General features: G+C 50.6%; 1 protein-coding gene across 2 annotated transcripts in view; it reads right to left on the reverse strand.

The window, feature by feature from the left end:
- Positions 1–5,377, reverse strand: part of CSE1L (chromosome segregation 1 like) — a 238,785-nt gene extending 233,408 nt beyond the window's left edge. Inside the window, exon 1 of one of the 2 annotated variants that reach the window (XM_063958891.1) lies at positions 5,220–5,377. The gene's annotated coding sequence lies outside the window, so the exon portion shown is untranslated. Of the gene's footprint in view, positions 1–5,184 lie in introns of both variants that reach the window. The other variant, XM_063958892.1, reaches the window with a different exon arrangement.
- Between the last annotated feature and the right edge of the window lie 2,540 nt (positions 5,378–7,917).

The following is a 7,917-nucleotide window of genomic DNA, read 5'->3' on the forward strand; positions in this document are numbered from 1 at the left end:
GCGGGTGATCGGCGGGGGGGGCGTCCTCACTCGGTCCGGCTCCCTTGAGGCTCCAGCGGGTGATCGGGGGGGGGGGGGGAGGCGGGCCGCACCGCCACAAGAGGACTTATAGAAGACCAGCTTCAGCGGAGCATCTTGCCCCCGGTGTGATGTGTGTGCGCGGTGTAGGGGGCGGGGCCTTCTGGGTGCATGCGGATAGAGAGATGCGGCGGCGATTGGATGAGGAGGCGCGGCGGTGATTGGATGGGAAGACAGAGTCTCCTATTGGTGCAGTGATACACAGCGCGTCCTATGGGACCCGCTCATTTTTTAAAACCGGGTACGTCTCTTCCTGTAGCGCGTAAAAACGCGCTATAGCGCGTATTTTGCGATCACTGAAGACACTGCACTAGTATTACTGAGCAGCACAAAAGCACTCTGGAATTGTCACCCCCCAGATACCACTGTGACTGGAATGATGATGACCGATGCACAGTCACAGGACACTACTACCACAGCACCCTACAGCAGCAAGATGCAGCAGAAGACACTGTACTAGTATTACTGAGCAGCACAAAAGCACTCTGGAATTGTCACCCCCCAGATACCACTGTGATGGGAATGATGATGACCGATGCACAGTCACAGCACCCTACAGCAGCAAGATGCAGCACAAGAGATACTGTATTAGTATTAGTGAGCAGCAACAAGCACTGATACTGAGAACGGACACTGAGAGAATGTAGCCACATCCTCTCTCTACAATGCCAGAATGAAAATGGCGGCGATGCGTGGCTCTTTATATGGAATCCGAATCTCTCGAGAATCCGACAGCGGGATGATGACGTTTTGCCTCGTTCAGGTTTTCCGAGTCAGGCGGGAATAACCGAGCCGGGCTCGGACCCGTGGAGTTCAGGGGGGTTCGGTTCTCTGCGAACTGAACCCGCTCATCTCTAGTTTAGACCCATTTATAATGAGGGTGTGTCCATCCATTACCTATAAGGATTAGTGTATGGGGTTGGGTTCGTGTGACCGGCAGTACCAACACAGGGATCCCGAATGTTAGTTGCGCTCGCCACGCAGGGGGCTTGTCACAGGTTTTATTCCCACTCTATGGGAGTCGTGGACAGCCGACCGGCGGGCTATTGAGCGTTCGAGATCCTGGCATCTGTATTGTGACCAGCTGTCTCCCAACCGCCGGTCACATAACCGCATCCCAGTGTATGTTTGCCCATTTCCCAGCAGTCTTGATGCCAAGTAGGAGGTCAGGAGAATTAACCAGAGTTACTCAACACTATATACACCATACTCAAAAGCAGGGAATTCCAGCAGCTGGTGGTAGCACCAGGAGGGCAGTAAAGGCAGGATACAGACAGTAGAACCACAAAACTAAACCAACCTCACATAAAGGTCTGGCAAAATAAATCCATTCCATCATAGGTCTGTATTTTACAGACATATCTAGCCAAGCAAATCACAGATAAAATACTTAACCACTTGTTTGAAAGGGGTGGTATCCCAGCGCTTGGGATGCAGGCGGTCAGAATACAGACAGCGGCATCCCGACGTGCAGAATCCCAACACCTGGTAGGTTAATATTCTAACCCCCTAACCACCCCCTCCCCACAGCCTAAACAGCATACATATGTTCAGGATGCCAAAAGTAAGGATTCCGGCACCAGCATTGTGATCTATGAAGGATTCCGGACGTCTGTGTTCTGACCAGTGTCTGTATTCCGACTGCCAGCATCCCAAACGCTGGCATGCTGACCGGATCCTGTCTGAGAGGGTATGGGCCATATTCAATTAAAAGTGGTAACTTACTGCAAGGGGAAAATGGGTGGTAGCCTTAGGCTTTAGCACCTGGGACTATTCAATTAGAGCCCATGTTCCTTGTGCAGTAAATTACCCGATACAATGTGTGAACTCACAGAATCCGGGATAAGTTCCCGGACCTACGTGTTGACAGGTTTTCGTCACCCACGCTCAGGGCATTTAACTTGGATTTTTTAAATCTGTATTAACCGCAGTCCACAGTACAATCGCAGGCTTAAACTAAATATACCCAGGCGATCAATTAAGTGGTGGCAATTAAGCACGGTTAATTGAAACCAGCCCAAAGTGACAATAACAAACAAATCCCAAAAGGTAATCAGTTTACCCACCAATCATCTCAATACAAGGGAGAAACAGTTTGGTTGAACAGCACCAAACCCTGACTGCTAGATTTTAACCCAGTGGTTCCCTAACATTTTCAAGTAACAGCAACAAAGTATTTTTCAAGGCACTGCTAGGCAAATAGTTTTATTAAGAAATTCAGCCAAAAGTATTACATTAAGTAAATTGGGTCTACCGGACATCCAGTTCTGTGATGATGGACTGGGTTGTGCTTTGGTTTGTCTGCATATTTTAATGCTTGGCAGGAACCAGCACTGGTTTTGCCTATCACCTTCAGTGATCGTGCTGAGCCCAAAAAAAAGTGGGTCCCAGGGACCCCTCACTTTTAAAAATTGAGGTCCTACCGGTCCTTTTCTGGGTCCCATCGGAATAAAGGTTCTTATTAATCTTAATCTTGTTGCAAGGTGGGGTGACAGTGCTGCTGGGCTGTGTAGCATGCAGGACACCCTGCACCAGAGCTGTAACTAGACATTTTGGTGCCCCTTTGGCAGCAAGTGAATTGGTTCTCCACCTCCCAGAACCCAAAGTATAGGCAGTGCGCGCCGAAAAATTAGGGGTGTAGCTTAATGGAGAAGGGGCGTGACCACATAATAGTACCAATTCACATTATACCACACAGTAGTGCCGCTTATACACATTGCACCAGCAAGTAGAACCTCCTATACACACTGCACCAGGTAGAGCACATTATACATACTGCTCCAGGCAGAGCACGTTATACACACTGCGCAAGGCAGAGCACGTTATACACACTGCGCCAGGTAGATGACAATATGCACACTGCGCCAGGTAGATGACAATATGCACATTGCGCCAGGCAGAGCGCGTAATACACACTGCGCCAGGCAGAGCACGTTATACACATTGCGCCAGGTAGAGGGGCAGAGATATAGGGGTGTGAGGAGGTAACACTGGGCTGAGTTGGGAAGGGGAATCAGTGTGTCTGGACTGACAGGGGGGGGGTTCTAGATGGAAGGGCAGTGAGATAACAGTGGGCTGGTTGGGGAGGGAAGGTGTAAACACTGGGCTGGCAGGGTCAGTAATGGTGGGGGACACTGGGCTGGCAGACACTGTTAAGGCAGCATTAGCCTGCTGCTGTTCAGTTTCTGCCTGGCCCCACACACTGGCTGAGCTAAATTAGCTCTGCACTGCCAGCTCTGTGCAGGGATCTGTTCACAGGTGGCGGGTCTGGCTTGCTTTATCACTCTGCTGGGTGATGTCATCTGGCAGCGGCTCCGGCACCTCCCGTATCATCTTTAATCTAGCGGCCCCCCCCACCCCCTCCCCTCCCATGGACTAGTGCAGCCGGGGAGAGGGTGACAAGTGTTGATCAAGACCCGGAGCGCCGCAGCTTCCCGTCAGTCCTCTCAGCGTGTCATTCTCTGACTCCCGACACCGCATCTTCCCGCCCAGCAGCAGCAGCTGTTGCTGCTGACTTCTGACCAATAAGGTCAGAGAAAAGTCAGCTAGTGACCAATCAAGCGCCAGAGAGTAATTTCAACGGAGCGCGTCCCCAGGGACCTGCCCATGCTTAAAAAGTGAGTCCCCATTTTGGCGTAAAAAAAACGCGCTATTTGCGATCACTGACCTTGACTGTAAATATGATTTGGTCGTGCACAACTAATCCGTGGCACCCCTTCAAGCAGAGGTGTAGCTAGGTGCAATGGTGCACCGAGCAAGGGTATATTTCAGCACTCCCCTCCCCTGTACTGTACTGGGGGCATGTTACATTTGAAAAGAAAAAATATTGAAAAATCCTAAATTGGTGAGAGTGCTGGTTCTAGACCTTGTGGAGCTCAGGGTGAAAATTTCCTTTGGGCACCCCCCATGTTTAAAACAGGGACACAAATATAGGGGAGTGGCTTCATGGGGAAGGGGCATGGCCAACGAATAGTACCAATTCAGATTACATTGCACAGCAGAGAGGGGTACTGCAGCATCAATACAGAGAGAGCTTCTACAGAAGCCTAGGCAGCAAGAGGTTCTGCAGCAGCTAGGGCTGCAGGACAGAGGTAATTCTAAGGCACAGCTACAAGCAAACAGTGAGACATATAAAGAGAGTAGCAAAGTATGTGCTGTCTGCCAGTGTCTCCTGCTGTCGCTTCGGGCCTGCTCTGTTCCCTACCTAGTCTCTGAGTCAGTGTGCGCTCCACTTCCCCGCCTCCTGTTCTGTGGCTGGCTGTACAGTGGACATCCGTGTAGTGGGCAGCAGGAGGGGGTGGCACGCCCTCTAACTTTTCTGGCACCTGGAGCTTGCGCTCCACCAATGCCACCCTCGCTACACCCCTGCCTGCAAGTGCTTCACAGCTCCCCAGGGTGCCATAGCGCACAGTTTGGGAACCACCATTAACCCTTTCTAGAAGATAGATACACTGCTGAGTTAAGCTATTATAATAAGATTTTATTAACAGTGTCACAAAGGTTCCATAGTGCTGCTCAAGAGGATGTATCATAACAAATGGGCTATGAACAGTGTAACATAAGACATTCTATCACCACATTCATTTTCTAATAAACAGGGTTGACACTACACACTGAGAACATTACATAGTTACAGTATGCACAGTAAAATGAATGTGTTGGCAGAATGAGCTGCACAATATGTATTGTAGGGTTAAAAGACTAGGGAGACGCTATATAAAAGTAATGGTCACATGTACAGAATATGTGTCTGTGATACGATATAAGGGCAATGCTCACACACACGTGCAGCAGAACTGGGAGGTGACACTGTATAACGGGGGTATATGATATATTAGTGGTCACATGGGCAGGATAAACCTGGGGTGACAGGAGAGGAGGGGCAGGTAACACACACAGGCTACATGCAGGGAGACCCTGTATATCCAGGGGCACAAGATGCAGCGGTGCCGGCAGCGGTACATCACATACGTGCAGTGGTATATGAGGGGGTCGCAGGCACGCACCCCAGCAGCGAGGCCCATCCCACCGCACATGCCGCGCCGGTATGACGCCTGAGGAGCTGCTGCTGGCCAGTGTTCCTGACAGACATGACCTGGAACGCACCTAGGGCAGACAGACGGGGGCCTGTCCCCAATTACCTGTCCCGGTGTCTCACACTTCTGCACGGGCCCCGATCCGGCGACTCTCGCGCATCACATTCAAACTCCGGCAAAATGGCGCGCTGTCAGCACTGCGCATGTCACGCCACATACTCCCCCACTGCGCATGTCATTCCCTGGGCCTGCCCCATTAGGGATGTCACTGCCGGCCCCGCCTTTCTTAAGGACGGTGATCTGCAGCTGCAGACTCCGCCGCTGCCCCACCCACACAATAACTTCGCAAGTTCACAAAAACCGGCACTGCGGGTCGTTACTATAATGACGAACTGTGCGTTCGGGACGGGCCGCTGCGAGTCTTCTCGCTGAGCATGTTGCAGTAATTGCATCGAGCCAGTCAGTCCCGATTCGCAGACGTATAGCATACCCTCCAACATGGGGGGTCATTCCGAGTTGTTCGATCGGTATTTTTTTCTCGCAACGGAGCGATTAGTCGCTAATGCGCATGCGCAATGTCCGCAGTGCGACTGCGCCTAGTAAATTTGCTATGCGGTTAGGAATTTTACTCACGGCATTACAAGGTTTTTTTCTCTATCGTCCTAAGTGGATGCTGGGGACTCCGTCAGGACCATGGGGATTAGCGGCTCCGCAGGAGACAGGGCACAAAACTAAAGCTTTAGGATCAGGTGGTGTGTACTGGCTCCTCCCCCTATGACCCTCCTCCAAGCCTCAGTTAGGTTTTTGTGCCCGTCCGAGCAGGGTGCAATCTAGGTGGCTCTCTTAAGGAGCTGCTTAGAAAAAGTTTTTAGGTTTCTTATTTTCAGTGAGTCCTGCTGGCAACAGGCTCACTGCATCGAGGGACTTAGGGGAGAGAAGTTCAACTCACCTGCGTGCAGGATGGATTGACTTCTTAGGCTACTGGACACCATTAGCTCCAGAGGGAGTCGGAACACAGGTCTCACCCTGGGGTTCGTCCCGGAGCCGCGCCGCCGACCCCCCTTGCAGATGCTGAAGATTGAAGGTCCAGAAACTGGCGGCAGAAGGCTTTTCAGTCTTCATGAAGGTAGCGCACAGCACTGCAGCTGTGCGCCATTGTTGTCACACACTTCACACCAACGGTCACGGAGGGTGCAGGGCGTTGCTGGGGGCGCCCTGGGCAGCAATGTATAATACCTTATTCTGGCTAAAAATACATCACATATAGCCCCTGGAGGCTATATGGATGTATTTAACCCTTGCCAGGTCTCAGAAAAACGGGAGAAGAAGCCCGCCGAAAAGGGGGCGGGGCCTATTCTCCTCAGCACACAGCGCCATTTTCCCTCACAGAAAGGCTGGTGGGAAGGCTCCCAGGCTCTCCCCTGCACTGCACTACAGAAACAGGGTTAAAACAGAGAGGGGGGGCACTTATTTGGCGATATGTATATATATATTAAAATGCTATAAGGGAAAAACACTTATATAAAGGTTGTCCCTGTATAATATAGCGTTTTTGGTGTGTGCTGGCAAACTCTCCCTCTGTCTCCCCAAAGGGCTAGTGGGGTCCTGTCCTCTATCAGAGCATTCCCTGTGTGTGTGCTGTGTGTCGGTACTTGTGTGTCGACATGTATGAGGACGATGTTGGTGAGGAGGCGGAGCAATTGCCGGTAATGGTGATGTCACTCTCTAGGGAGTCGACACCGGAATGGATGGCTTATTTAAGGAATTACGTGATAATGTCAACACGCTGCAAGGTCGGTTGACGACATGAGACGGCCGGCAAACCAATTAGTACCTGTCCAGGCGTCTAAAACACCGTCAGGGGCGTTAAAACGTCCTTTTACCTCAGTCGGTCGACACAGACACGGACACTGACTCCAGTGTCGACGGTGAAGAAACAAACGTATTTTCCTTTAGAGCCACACGTTACTTGTTAAGGGCAATGAAGGAGATGTTACATATTTCTGATACTACAAGTACCACAAAAAAGGGTATTATGTGGAGTGTGAAAAAACTACATGTGGTTTTTCCTGAATCAGATAAATTAAATGAAGTGTGTGATGATGCGTGGGTTTCCCCCGATAGAAAATTATTGGCGGTATACCCTTTCCCGCCAGAAGTTATGGCGCGTTGGGAAACACACCTTAGGGTGGATAAGGCGCTCACACGCTTATAAAAACAAGTGGCGTTACCGTCTCCAGATACGGACGCCCTCAAGGAGCCAACTGATAGGAGGTTGGAAAAATATCCTAAAAAGTATATACACACATACTGGTGTTATACTGCGACCAGCGATCGCCTCAGCCTGGATGGGCAGCGCTGGGGTGGCTTGGTCGGATTCCCTGACTGGAAATATTGATACCCTTGACAGGGACAGTATTTTATTGACTATAGAGCATTTAAAAGATGCATTTCTATATATGCGAAACTCTGGCATCAAGAGTAAGTGCGATGTCCATATCTGCCAGACGATGTTTATGGACACGACAGTGGTCAGGTGATGCAGATTCCAAACGGCACATGGAAGTATTGCCGTATAAAGGGGAGGAGTTATTTGGGGTCGGTCCATCGGACCTGGTGGCCACGGCAACAGCTAGAAAATCCACCTTTTTTACCCCAAGTCACATCTCAGCAGAAAAAGACATAGTCTTTTCAGCCTCAGTCCTTTCGTCCCCATAATATCTGCCCAGGGATAGAGGTAAGGGAAGAAGACTGTAGCAGGCAGCCCATTCCCAGGAACAGAAGCCTTCCACCGCTTCTGCCA

This window comes from Pseudophryne corroboree, chromosome 3 (genome assembly GCF_028390025.1).
Source record: "Pseudophryne corroboree isolate aPseCor3 chromosome 3, aPseCor3.hap2, whole genome shotgun sequence".
Lineage (NCBI taxonomy): Eukaryota > Metazoa > Chordata > Amphibia > Anura > Myobatrachidae > Pseudophryne > Pseudophryne corroboree.